This window comes from Equus przewalskii, chromosome 8 (assembly GCF_037783145.1).
Source record: "Equus przewalskii isolate Varuska chromosome 8, EquPr2, whole genome shotgun sequence".
In the NCBI taxonomy this organism is placed as follows: Eukaryota; Metazoa; Chordata; class Mammalia; order Perissodactyla; family Equidae; genus Equus; species Equus przewalskii.
This window is the reverse complement of record NC_091838.1, coordinates 75,347,792-75,362,730: the sequence shown is the minus strand read 5'-3', so window position 1 is coordinate 75,362,730 and position 14,939 is coordinate 75,347,792.

Below are 14,939 nucleotides of genomic sequence, written 5' to 3'. Positions count from 1 at the left end.
AGTTTCTCGAACTCCATCTCCTCCCAGCCCGCTCTCCCCATAGCTCCTCCCTGGAGGACCTCCCTCCAGAAACCCCGGAGCCTGGTCACCACCAGCATCTCACTAAAGAACTACAGATGCATCCTTTCTGGAACCTGCACCCATTCGTTCCCCACATGGCCTGCCTGGATGGAGGGGAGTGACATTAGGAGATTTAGGGAGAAATGAGGTGAGGGGAGAAGCCAAATAAACATGGGCAAGAAGGATAATATTTGCTGAGAATCGGGTTTTTTTGGTTTTTGTTTTTCTGTCCTTCAGGGCTTGGCCCAGAGCTTCAAAGCACAAATTCAGAAGTTTCTCTTGTAAATCTATTTTTGTTTTCCCAAGTGCGAGAAACCCAATACCATGTGTTTCTGGTTCTATTTACTCCACATTTAAGAAAACATGGATCGGAGCTGGGAAGGACTCAAGGACTAAATAGTGATGCGCTGGATGAAGTCCCTTCTGCCTGCTGTGCGCGCACGTGTTCCTGAACTGAATCTCGGGAGTAAAGGTGGCTGGCAAAGGTCAGAACACCCAATCTCCCTCTTCACAGCAAACTCCTCTCTGATCTCTCTGCAGCCCTCCTCCCCAGCCCCCCTCCCAGCCCCTCCTCCCCCAACCCCTCCTCCCCCAGCCCCTCCTCTCCCAGTCCCCCCTTCCCAGCCCCCCCTCCCCAGCCCCCCTCCCCAGCCCCTCCTCTCCCAGTCCCCCCTTCCCAGCCCATCCTTCCAAGCCCCTCCTCCCCCAGCCCCTCCTCCCCCAGCCCCTCCTCCCCAGCCCCCCAACCCCTCCTCCACCAGTCCCTCCTCCCCAGTTCCTCCTCCCCAGCCCCCCTCCCCAGCCCCTCCTCTCCCAGTCCCCCCTTCCCAGCCCCTCCTTCCAAGCCCCTCCTCCCCCAGCCCCTCCTCCCCCAGCCCCTCCTCCCCAGCCCCCCAACCCCTCCTCCACCAGTCCCTCCTCCCCAGTTCCTCCTCCCCAGCCCCCCTCCCCAGCCCCTCCTCTTCCAGTCCCCCCTTCCCAGCCCCTCCTTCCCAGCCCCTCCTCCCCAGCCCCTCCTCCCCAGCCCCCCAACCCCTCCTCCACCAGTCCCTCCTCCCCAGTTCCTCCTCCCAGCCCCGCCTCTCCCAGCCCCTCCTCCCCCAGCCCCTCCTCCCCCAGCCCCGCCTCTCCCAGCCCCTCCTCCCCAGCCCCCAGCCCCTCCTCCCCCAGCCCCTCCTCCCCGAGTCCCTCCTCCCCAGCCCCTCCTCCCCCATCCCCTCCTCTCCCAGCTGCCACAGCCATTAGCCTAAAATAGAAGCCTGACCATTGCGTTCCCTTTCTTAAAACCCACAAAGTTTTCTTTTTGCTCTCAAGGTAAGACCAAATTGATGAAGCCTGGGGCCTGAAACCCTCTGGATGTGTCCTCTCCTGACCCCTTGGCCTTCATCCTTCCCATACTCTGTGCCCAACCCCAGTGAGCACCTGGAATCCTCCAGACTCTGCTTGCTCTCTTTTCCTCTGGTCCTTTCTCATTTTGTTCTCTTGGCCGGGAAGACACCTCCCTGATCTTACCTTCTTCCACGAGCCCCTTCACCTGGCCACCTCCTAAGAGTGGGCCCAAACCAGGTGGGCTTTGGGTCAGACAGTTAGGGTCATAGTCTTAGTTCTGTCACTTTATATCTGTGTGATATTTGGCAAGTGAGTCAACCTCTATGAGCCTCAGTTTTCACAAATTAAAATGGCGCTAATAATTATACTTCCCTCAGAGGTTGTGATGAAGATTAAGGGAGCTATTTGTATGAGGTGCCCAGCACAGTGCCTGCCACATAGCACATGATCAACAAATGCTAGAGCATTCTTGAGCTCAGGCATCTCCTCCTTTGGAAGATTACAGATGGTGAGAAATTCTTTAATAATCTTCTAGCAAAACGTAGAGTCACTTTCTCCTCCCCTTGAACCTGGACTGGCCCATCATTATTTTGACCAATAGAGTACAGCAGAAAACATTCAGTTGGGGAACTACCCTTTTAAAGGATGGAAGCCTCATCTCTGGTCTTTTTTTTTTTTTTTAAGATTGGCACCTGAGCTAACAACTGTGGCCGATCTTTTTTTTTTTCCGTTAAAGATTGGCACCTGAGCTAACAACTGTTGCCAATCTTTTTTTTTTTCTTTTTTCCTGCTTTATCTCTCCAAATCCCCCCTGGTACAGAGTTGTATATCTCACTTGCAGGTCCTTCTAGTTGTGGCATGTGTGATGCCGCCTCAACGTGGCTTGACGAGTGGTGCCACGTCTGCGCCCAGGATCCGAACCAGCAAAACCTGGGCCACAGCAGTGGAGCGTGCAGACTTAACCACTCAGCCACAGGGCCGGCCCCTCCTCTCTGGTCTTTTGCAGCCTGCTGGAAAGGCCCTGAGATGATGTGGAGAGGCAGAGGTGCACACCCAAGCCCCTTCCAGCCGTCCCTGCCTGGGGGCCAAGATGAAGCGGCCATCTGGGAAGTGGATGCTCCAGCCCTGGCCGTCCCAACTGACGCCATGTGGATGGGAGATGAACCACCTCATTGAGCCCTCTCCACCTTTCTAATCTATCACATTGTGAGCAAAGTAAAATGGCCGTTTTAAGACACCGGGTTTGGGGTAGTTTGTTATGCGGCAGTAGATAACTGAATGGCCTCCTTTAGGAAACTTCTCAGATTTTCCTAGTCTCGGATTTGTGGCTCTTCTGTGTGTCGAGTCTGCTTGATTACACAAGACTCGGTCTATACCCTACACTAGCACCTATGGTAACAATAACTGACATTTAGCTGAGTGCATTGTTCTATCTGATTCTCGGGGTGGGAGCTATCCATGGAACCTACATGGAGAACCTGTCCAGGTAAGACGTGGGCTTAGACAAGCAGAGAAGGATGCCGGCTCCCAGGGGGCAGCTCTCTCCCCAGAGGACGAGTGCAAGAGCTGCCCTGAGCATGCTCAGTTATTCCTCCCTGGGGCGGGATGTGAGAAGGGGCAGAGACAACAGGGGCTGCTCTCACCGAAGTCCCTCTGCCTGGGAGGAAAAATCAGGGATTCAGAGAGACTAATGTTCCACCACAGATGGTCACCTCCAGCTGCTCCCCCCTTCTGCCACCTCTGCATTTTTGTTTTCTGTTTTGCAATTTGTGTTGGGATGAACCCAAACTTGGGATTAAGACTTTGTCTTCACATCCACAGGCACACAAACACAGGATGTCTGCATAAAGCAGAACTTAGCAAAAAGCTTCAAGCATCTGGAAGGAGGTTTATTCACAGTAATACAAACTTAAAATAAAATAGATTTAAACGCATCTCGCATCTTACCGGGTGACCAGCCTCTCTGCCATGTGAACTGACCTCTCCCTTCTCTGTTCTCCCCTCCACCTCGAAGGCATCTTTATTTCTGACGCTTTGTCACTCCTTGTCTCTTACTCATCGATGCCATCAAGCTTCCAAAATCAACCTCAAGCTGCAGACCAAAGGCACTTCCTAAACAAACGTGTGTGAGATGTCACCTCCTAAGAGAGACTTCTCAGACCACCATACAGAAAATGGCCAACCTCTCCTCTACCCCTTTACCTGTCTTTATTTTACGCAAAGCACCCATCCCTACCTAACATTATCCGTATTTTACATGTTTATTCTTGTCTCCCTCCCCATCAGAATGCAAACTTGAGGAGGGCGCTGGCTTCACTATCTTTCCTGTTAAATCCGCAAAGTCTGAAACAGCGTAGGCACGCCACAGGGGCTCAGTGGATATTTTTGAAAATATGAAGAAATGAATGAATCGAAGGGACTCTGGTGCCAACTATTGGTAACTTTAAAAAATTCATTCTGCAATAGTTAAGGATCTGGCGCCTAATTATTGTGAGAGATTGGGTATCCACAGACCGGGTCTGAAAGATCCATTAAAATTAGCAGATCAGGCCTAGATAAGGAACTTGAGTGAGGAACAGGGCAGCCTGTGTCACCTTCTCTCGTGTCAACCCTTTTCCCGCCACTGCCTCAGTTCCATGATGACATTCCCTTCCTCCCCATCTCTCGCTGCCGTCCTTGTTCTCGGCCTAACCACAGCCAGGCCTGAGGTTTGGCTGATCATGCTTTGGAGTTAATGTTTTCCAGGCTTTTGCATCCTTACAGCAAACCCATAGTTAATGTTTTCCAGGCTTTTGCATCCTTACAGCAAACCCATAGTCTAAGGCCACTCCACGGACCTGGAAGAGGGACGTTCTCTCTCATGGCTGGTCAATGTGCTGGAGCAATCGGAGCTGATCCCGTGGTGCCCCCCACTGCTCACCCACCATGAGCTCATGTGTGAGCCACGCAAGTCTCCATAACGTTGGTTAGGATGAGCCTGCCCTGGACTAGGGGTGGACTTGTGGTTTGTTAGAGGCGCTCAAAGCCAGCATTGGACCTCAGACTTAAATTCCCCGAACCTCACATACTGGACTTGTTGGTTTTGTTTCCCTGCCATGAGTAACTCTGGAGGAACAAGCAGACGTTCCAGGAACAGAGTCAGAAGGAGCGTCAGCCACAGGTCACATGCTGGAGCTGAGAGGTCGTGAGCAGCACCGAGACCATCCACTTGTCTACTTATTTCACAGTCAGGAATACTGAGGCCAGGGAGCCCAGAACCAAACTTTCTAGGAAAGCTCGTTCTGGTACACACTCCCACAGGCCACGTGCAAACCTGAGGCAGGGAGCTGGAGGCCCGCATGCTGCTGTCAGCGTTAGCCGGGTCCAGGCCCGGGTCCTGCTCTGCCACTCTCTGTGTGCGACTGTCAGTGACTCAGTCAGTTGCTCTGAGCCTCAGTCTTATCTGTAAAACTGAACACAAATATTCACTTCATAGCAACTGTTGGAAAGATTAGACGAGAGAATTGACAGGGTTCGAAAACAGTGACTTTCTCACCTCCAGTGACCTCCAGCCTCACCTCCTCCAAGGATGGCTCTTACCCCATTTTACTCAGAGGTTCCGCAGGCTGAGCAAACCACAAGCTCCTACCAACTAGAATCTGAAGTTTAGATTCAGGTTGAAATACCACCTTTCCCAGGATACAGTGAGTGGCTCTTAAAGATGAGCTCTCATCATGAGCGTTGGTAGCCAGTCGACAAAGATTTGCTCAGCGCCTACTATGTCCCGGGCACTCTTCTTCCTACTGAGGATGTGGAAGTGTCAAGGAAAGAGTCCCTGCCCTCATAGACGAAAGTCAGATACTAAATATCTACCTAAATAAACGAGAAAATATCAGGCCCAGGTGAGTGCTCTGATGGAGACAAATGAGGGAATGTGGTAGCGAGATTGAGAGGCAGCAATTTTCTTAGTCAAGTTCAGGGAAGACCAGAGAGCGGGAGACACTTGAGCTGTGACCTGAATGATGAGAAAGACACAGACATATGTGACGATCGGGGACATAGTGCTCCAGGCAGAGGGAACAGAGAGTGAAAAGTCTCAAATCAAGATGAGCGTGGGATGTTTGAGAACAAAAGGGAGGTGGGTGTGGAGAAGCGCAATGAACAGAGGGAGCGTGGGAAGAGAGGAGAATGGAGAATTAGGCAGGAGCCAGGTCCCAAGGGGCCTTGCTGGCCATAGAGTTTGGGTTTAATTCTAGGTAGAATGAGGACCCACTGCAGAGCTTAAGCTTGGGGGGCACGATCAACTTACTCTTTTAGCAAGAAGGCTTGGGCTGCGGTGTTGAGGACGGGCTCTGGGGGGACACTGAAATCAGGAAAATGACTTAGTGGTTTTTTGCAGGGTTCAGTGGTGCTATTGGTGAGATGTAGTGACTCTGGGATATGTTTTGGAGGCAGAGCTGGTTTGCGTGTGGGATAAGAGAGAATGAGAAAGACCACAGATGAATCCTTGGATTTGGGCCTCATCAACTGTTGGAGGAAGAGAAGACTTGGGGTTGAGGGTATAAGTTTGAGATGGCCGTTGGATACTAAAGAAAGATGTCAAGTCAGAAAGGGCTGCCTGGTCTAGAAATAACAGTTGACAGCACTCAGCTTTTGGCAAGTATTTGAAGCCATGAGACCAGATGAGATCACATGAGCAGAGAGTGTGGAGAGAGCAGAGAAGATAGCCGAGGTCCAAACCTGGAGGCACTCTGTGAGCAACTGTCCCATTGGTGGCTCTCATTGAACCCACTGCCTGGCCCTCGTCCTTTTGTATACCCCTCTGTGGCACTGACTCGAGGCTTAGCAATGGAACATTAGCAAGCAAGACACAAGTGAAGGCTTTTTAAATGTTTGCACTTTGGGGCTTATTCTCTCGGAATGCTCATTCTTGGAACCCAGCTGCCATGCTGTGAGGAAGCCCAAGGAGCCATGTGGAGAGGCCCCCCCCGGTGGCCAGTACAACTGCCGACCATGTAAGTGAGGCCATTTGGATCTTTCAGGTGGTCCAGACCCCCCAGGAGCCACCGCAGGAAGCAGAAGACTATCGTGATCAACCAGAGTATTGCAAGGTAGGATAAACAGTTGTTTTGCGTCACTAAGTTTTGGGGGCAGTATTCCATACAGAAATAGACAACCAAAATACTCACTCCAGCATTTGCAGGTGTAAGTGGAAGAAGCAGAGCCATCAAGGAGCCTGAGAAAGAGACCCTGGTGAGGCAGGTGGAGCAGGTGAAGAGCACCACGGAAGCTTAGAGAAGAAACATTTCAGGGAGAAGCGCTGAGAGGCTGACTGAGAGGAGGGTAAAGCATGTCACTGGTGACCTTGTTCAGAGCCGGCCCGTGGGACAATGGGGATAGGGGCCCTGTTGGAGGAGAGAACAGGAGGGGACAACGTATGCACACGATTATGTGCTCCTTTCTTGGAATTTTGCCATCAGAGAGCACAGAAAAATAAGGGGGTAGCCGAAGGGTGACCTGAAATTAAGGAACAGAATTCGTTTAAAGATGTTTAAACACTGACGGGAATTTGGCTGCTATTGTTGTTACAGTTTCCCTTTTCCTTACTCACTCCTAATCCTCTTTCTCTTGCTCTACTTAATTTTTTAAAGTCCTAGCCTTCCTCACGTTGTAGGATTGTATATAATTAGCTTCTTTATTAAGGTGATCGTTTGTTATTGCCCCCCTCCCATTAGACCAGGATCTGTCTTTTTTATTCGCTGACGTATTCTAAGCATCCCAGGCTGTGCCCGGCATGCAGCAGGCGCTTCACACACACTGAACAGATGGATGGACAAGCGAATGAGTGAATATTGCTCTGGGTTATGAGAAAGGAAAGAAGGAGGAGGAGGAGATTCAAATGTTGATTAGAAGCAAAATAAAGAGAACACGATAGGACAGCTCCTCTGCAGACCTTGACCTGAAGATTGCTAGGGCCTGAGTCCTGGCTCCCCGTTTTCACATGAACCCTGAGAGGGCAGAAGGACCGGATGGGACTTTTCATGAGTTTTCCTCCAGTGGTCCCAGTCACTTCAGATTCTCTAGAATTCTCTGAGTTCTCTACTGGAGCCCAGGAATCCTGGGCCACAATTGACTCCGCCACGTGGGCAGTCAATGTAGAAGGATGTCTGGGTTTGACAGGCAAGATCCTTCCTGGCATTAATGATCTCAGAAAATTAAGAGGACTCATTACTTAATTGGTCAACCAACTAACACTTCCTCAATGGCAGAGCCAGGGCTCAATTCTGGAGATCTAGAGATGAGCAAGGCGTGGTTTAGTAAGGAGTCCACAGTTTCATGAGGAAGACAGACAAGTAAACCCATGGGAGCAATCCAAACATCCTGTCCTCCACCAGCTGGTCCTAGAGCTCTCTCCAGGTGTCTTCCACAGTCTTCCCTGCTCCGTAAAACTGTGTCCTCCCCTGGTATGGTAATGACATCTGCTATCGCTGGGTCCCTGGTACCTCCACCTCCATTCTTGGCAACTCAACCAGTTGTCTCTCGACTGTTGCCAATTCCAAGTCCCCTCTGGACCAGTTTTCCGTTTCCTGCAGGGATCTTGACTGACGTGCACATGAGGATGTTGTCTCCATCACCCACTCTCTCACTCAGGAAATCCTCATCAATGCCCCCTCTGTGTCAGGCATCGGAAGCACAAAGTCCAGTAAGGCCCAGCTCCTGTCTTCACAGAGCGCACAGATGGCTGGGGAGGCAGCTGATCAATGAACGCAGCACAGGGTGGAAACTGTGAGCACAGTACAATGATGGGATCGCAGAGAGGAGCCATCTCAATGGGACGAGGCGAAGCAGGTGCGAGAGGGAGCCAGGGAAAGATGAGAAGAATGTAGACGGAGGAATAGACATGGGGCAAGAGGAACAGTGTGTGGGCAGAAATGGAGGTGCAGGTCGGCAGTGAGCATTGGGGAACTATGCACACTACACTGAGAGTGAGAGAAAGGCGTGGGAGGAAGTCAAGGCGGAGCAGACAGGGAGGCAGGCAGTTGCCATGCCATTGAGGCCCTTGGATAGCTAAGGACCTCGGAATTTATCCTGAGAGGATAAGAGGCCCCTGGCAGGGTTTTCTGATAGAGAATGAGAATAAGAGTCAGGAATTAGAACGACCAGGCAGCCGTGTGGAGGATAGATCGTGGTGGTGAGTCTCCAGGCAAAGAGAGACAAGCAAGGATTGCTAGGAGCTTGGGCTGAGGCAGTGACAGTGGATATGGAGAGGAAAGGACGACCAGGAACAACGCCTCGAGGAGGCAGCATCGCAGAATTCAGAGACTTCACTGACTGGGTGATGGGGGAGGAGAGGAATCTCCATTGATTGTCCATCTTTTCCTTCTGGTTTAAGCAATTTGATAATGAAGACGTCATTAACAGAAATTAGCAAGACTGAACGAGGGTCAGATTTGGAGGAAAAAAAGCATCAAGAATATTGTTTGGGATGCAATAAGTGAGAAAACCCTGAGACTACCTGAGTGGAAATAGGAAGTAGGCAGGTGGCCGTGCAGGGGGAGGCGTCTGTTGTGGAGACAACGTTGAAGGCGGAGGCGAGGCCGAAAGGGAGTTGGTTTTCTGTAGCCACGCTCTACCTGAGAAAGATTCTCACGCCACCTTGTCCACCTGCCCTGACACCAGAGCCACCCCTAATTCTATGTCTGCCCTGCCGGACCCCCTCCAGCACCCATTCATTTTGGTCCTGAGTCTTCCCCAAAATAAAATCCCACAGACCTGACTTTCTCATTTCCCTTCTAGACATTTATGACTAATATTAACTGAAGCTGTAGCATATGAAAAAGGAGGCAAAGCCTTGTGGTAAAATCCTTAGAACCCTTCCAGAACTCTAAGACCAAAGTCCCACTGTCTCGGGCAGAGGAGGAGAGGAAGGAGGGGGACAGGGAGGAAGTGGGATCACAGGACCTGGCGTGAGGACCACTGGAGAAGATTGGTTTCCAAGCTGGTTTTGCACAGCGTGGGCCAGCCAAAGACTGTGGCCAGCAACATCCCTCCTGCAGCCAAAGATGACTAGTGGAACCAAGCGCCACAGAGGAAATCCTCCCAAATCCTTTACTTACAAAATCCTCCAGGATCTGGGTATTTTGCTTGGAGATAACTGAGTGGGTTTTTGGGTCTTTTTAAGAGTCTTTTCTCTGCTTCACCTGTGACCTCAGACATTCCAGGGCTTTTAGAGAACAACTGGATGCTGACAAATTTCAGATGTCCACCTCCAGCTAAGTCTATTCCTAGGAACCCTAGACTCATATGTCTAATGGATATGTCATAGACATATCAAGGACAACATGTCCAGAACTGAGCTCCTGGTGGGACCTCCAAAATGTCCCTCCCACAATCTTTCCACGTGCCTAAAGGCACTGCCATCCACTCATTTGCTAATGCCAGAAAAATGGGGACACTTCTTCATTTCCTCATCTAACCTCTTAACAAATCCTCTTGACTTTACCTCTTGAATAGATCTTGACTCTAGTGCTTGCTCGCCTGTGATCGTTCTGCTCTGAGCTTCCTCCCTGGAGCCTGCTGAGGGCTCTGTCAGAGAGAGGAAATGAGTAGCGTCAGCCCCTGAGAATCTGCTAAGATATGGGATGAAGGATGTGAACTTCTTTTGAAGTTTAACCCAGGATCCACTTGCGTGTATGGGATTGATATGCCTGTTAATTTCAAGTGAGCCTGTAAATATATAGTTTGAGTGATGAACATTGCACTTCCCGAATATTTGGGAAAAGGAATATTCTAGTCACTTGAAAATGCTGATTGATTAAGAGGTATGCCGTTTATCATCTCTTAGAAGATCTCTCTCACTCTTTCGCTTTAAGAAACTAAAAATGTCAGTGTTATAACATTAAGCAAAAAAAAAAAAAAAAACAAACCCAAAAAACAGAACATGGTTTTTGTTATATGATCTCAACTACAGAGAAAAGTCTTAGAAGGAAAAACATCATAGTTAACAGAGATACTCAACAGTTGATGGAATCAAGCCTGAGTTTTTTCATTCTTTTTTGTATTTCAAAGTTTTCTAGAGATACCTCCATTTCTTTCATAGTCACAAAAGTGAAAAAAATTAAAATAATAATAGAAAATGGGCTGATCATTCAAACGACCTGGAACGTCCTGCATCCCAAGGATTTCAGGAAGGGGATTGTGAAGGCTGATTCACATTGTCCGTCACCTCGGCTGCGATCATAGGAGGTGGAGTAGTGAGCGGAACTCAGGGCACCAACTAAATGCGTCTTTTGGGAATCTGTTCTAGAAGGTACCTTATCTGTCTGCCATTTTTATCAACGCGAGTCTTCATTTTTGACTTATTTTTTCTCTCATGTGTTGCTCTGTCCTCTTAGTAACACACATTAATTTATTTTTTAAAATCATCAGAGCAACGTATTCACAGGGAAATAAAAATTCAAACAGTATAGAAAGCCCCACAACAAAAGGTATCCACCAGAAGTCACTATTTTTGACTTTTTTGTTGATAGCTCCTATGGTATATAATTCCATAACATTAGGGAATATATCCATACCTCTATATTCATAAATGTTAAACCATATCTATTATTTCTTCCCCTCTCGTCTTTCCCTTCTCTCATTCTACTCTTATCACACTGCCTTCTTGTTGTTTCTAGAACATTCCAGGCTTTCCAGGTTCAGAGCCTGTGCACTTGCTGGCTCCTCTGACTGGAAGGCTCTTCTCTAGGGTCTTCGCATAGGGTGTGTGCCCTAACTTCACTCAGCTCCCTGTCCTACAGTCACCTTCTGATGGAGGCCTTTCCTGACCACACTTTCTACTCTACTGCACGCCCAGACCCACACTCCCCATCCTTTACCGTCATCACCACAAACGTTCTATTTTATATGTTTACTTTTAATTGTACTTTCCCCTACCAGAACGGTGCCTGGAACATGGCAGTTGCTAAATACATTTGTACTGAATGAATTAACGAGACTGTTAATTCCTTAACGCTACCCCCCTTTTTCTCCCACTCTTCCTTTTTCACTGGTTCTATTTTAATTTTTAATTCTTTCTGATCCATCAGATTTACATGGGGCTTATTCGTTTTCTACCGTTTAGGATGAGAAAGCCAGCACTCCTAAACTCCCTAGCTTTTCTTCTTTCCCTCTGCCCCTCCTGTCTCCACCTTCTCATACGTCCATTGGCCATTCCATTGTGCAAAAAGTTTCCCCTTTCTGTGGCCCTGATTACACCCCTGCTGTCAGTTCTCCTGTAGTCTGTTCTCCAGCTCCTCTGGGACATGCCACCCCAGGCTAGGGGCCCGCCACACGCTTTCTCCGACCTGTGTCTCTGCATCTGCGCCTCCTTTGCCGGAACTGTCCTTTCTGTACATCACCGAAAGTTCCAGTCCTACTCATTCTTTTTTTCACTATAGCTATTACTTTTATTTTACTCAACTGTGTATAATGTCCTTCCATTCAGTCCGTAGGTTATCTGCCTAATGGAATCTTTTATTTTTCCTGAACTTTTTTATGCATTTAGACACACACACCCATGAATAGGATTATATTGTATGTGCCTTTGGTCTCATTGACCTGCTTTTTTCTTCTTGTCCCTTTTTGCTTGCCGCACCCTCCTCCTTTCACAATATGAGCCCACACACCCCTCAATCCCACCTGAGTAATCTGTGCTACAATCTGACGTGCACTCTCTCCCACGTCCCCTCTGCTCTTAGAATCATCCACGCACGTGGGCATCACGTGGAGTGTTTTGTGATCATGATTTGCTTTACGAAAATGACCGAATAGAATGTAAACACACTTCTTCGCATCTTACTTTTATCACTCAACAATATGTCATAGAAATCCAACTGATAGAATTCAAATGTGGTCTTTAAATAAGCCCATAATGTTCCATGGTATAATGTAGCATTATTTATTTAAACATTCACTGAACTGTGTGTGTGGGCGTGTGCATGTGTGTGTGTACCCTAACATGCTGATGCTTTCATTCTGTGTATTTGAGTCCCCAAAATGGGATCACTGGATTAAAGAATACATGTTTTAAATTTTTAACAGATGTTGGCTCGTTGCTTTGTAAAATGGTTATGACAACTTGCATTTCCCCCAGCAATGGATGCAAGCATTCCCTTCGTGGTATTCCCACCAGCAAGAGCTGCTAGGGATCTTTTTAGATATACCAGTCAGATGGATGTAAAATGATGTCTCACCATCACGTTAATGTTTATTTCCCTGATGTCTAGCTAATTTAATTATCTTTTAATATGTTTGTTGCTCATTAGGATTGCTTTATTTTATACTTTTCCCCATTTTCATTGGGTAATTTGTGTTTTTCTTGTCAATTTATAGTAGCGATCTCTGTCCATGACAGCTATGCATTCTCTGCCTGTCATCTTTACGATCTGCTGATGTAAGGTTTGTGAATTGGATTAAATTAACACTCTAATGAGTTCTGCATTGGTTAACTCAAAGAAAAGTGCTCTATGTCTCAAATCTGTATTTCTTTCTCATGTCTCTACCTATGCTTGCTTTATTTTCCCTAACTCTCCCAGAAAGTAGCTGAGTGGGGAGAAAGGAGGAAACGGACATTTATAAGCACATTCTATATGCCACTGAGTAGGCTGCATAATTTGTAAGTTACTTTATTTAATTAAATGAGATTTTTAAAATTTTAATCCTCATTTTACAGACAAGGAAACAGAGGGCAGAGAGGTTAATTTACTTCCCAAGTTCATGGAAATGGCACAGTCAAGATTTGAATTTTGTCTGTCTGGTTCTAAAACTTGTTCTTTCAAATGCTTTCGTCTGGCTCCTGGGTTTATTTGAGGCCCACAGCCACCCTGTGGGATTGTCAGACAGGCTCCATCATCCCCTTTCTTAAACTCAGAGGGGTGACTGACTTGCCTTTGTCACAAACAGAAGTGGATTGCAAACCTACGGTTTCCGTCATCAAATCTAGAACCGTTTCAGCCATGGCATCTGGCCACCCCTTTTCTCTGGAGTTGAGAGCACTGAGGTGGGATGTCATGGGCAAGCCATTGGGTGGTCTAGTGTCTTTCAGTGAATCCTCTGCCACCCGGAGGGGCAGAGGCGCCACCTGCTTTGCCAAGGCTGTCTGTCTTCAGCTGATCTTCTCTCCGGGGGCTCAGGTGGGTGGAAAAGCGAGGGGAGACGTGCATAAAGGAAGGGACCCTGAAATCCCCAGGACAAAAATAACCTCATTTTCCCCCACCTCCACTCCCACTCTCCATCCAAGGGGAGGAAAGGCAAAGTTTCAGAAACTCTGAAATGACTAGAAGCAAATGAAAAGCATTCTGGTTGCCCAATATTTACATAAGAAGCTGCTTACATTTTCCTTTCCTGTTTTTAACTTATGAGCTGGCACACAGACGTGGACACCCACCCACGTGCACAGAAGGATGCGTGCCCACATACATGTGTCTCACACACGCAGGCTCCGTGTGCACGAGAAGCCATCCCCACACCACGGATTGCTGACACCACCTCTGGGACCACCTCCTCCCCGGGCTGTGGGTCTTTGTTCTTCATGCGAAGGAGTCTACATGTGGCTTTCCTCAGAAGCAGCTCCTGAGATAGGAATTCAAGTGCAAAGGATTTATTTGGGAGGTGATTTGGGAACTACCATTAAGAGAATGGGCAAGCGAGGAAGGGACTGGAAGGAAACCGGCTGGGGAAGGTTATCAAGCCACAGTGGTGACCGTGGGCAATGGGGCCCAATCCCACTGGGAGCTCTGGGAGAAAGTGAAGAACACATCTCAGAATTGTCCCACCCAAAGGGAGGATGCCGGAATGTGTATCAATCAGCTCCCTTTCATGGTCATGATTGGGGGCTATATGGAAGGAGAAATGCAGACTTCCATCTTGGCTTGTCTGCCATGCAGGGGTAGGACACAGCCAGGCCAAGAGATGTGCCCTTGACGTCATCCAAGAAGAGGCTGCCATCCCAGCTCTGCTACTTTCTTACTTGATACCTTGGATAATTCCTTTCTTCTCTCTGAGCCTTAATTTCTCTCATCTAGAAGATAGGGAGAAGACTGTTTCCCACAAGATTGGAGTGGGGATTTGATTAGGTAACGTGTGCCCCGCATTGACCACTTGCTGAGTTGATTCTCAAAAGAGATTCGTTTTCTGTCTTGCCACCTAAACTTTCTTAGTTTCCAACCTGTCTTTGTTAGAATGGTCTAGGGCTCAGTTCTCAGGCCGTCTCTTCTCTAGGACACACTCCTACGTCATCTCATCGAACCCTAAAGCTTTCACTATCGTCTAGAGTAACACTCAGGACTCCCATACTCCTGGGTTCAATCTGCCTCCTTTGAAGGAGATCTGGGATCAGACACTTACCACCTTGCCTGTGACCACCCTGGTCCAGCCCCCCATTATCCCCTGCTTGGATCTTTGCAACAGCTTTCTGGCTCTTCTCTTTTTTATCCCTGTCCCTTTTATAGTCTTTCCTGCACACAAAAGCCAGAGAGATCCTTTTCTAATACGTGTTGGATCACGATACTCTACTCGGTCTTTTAATGCCT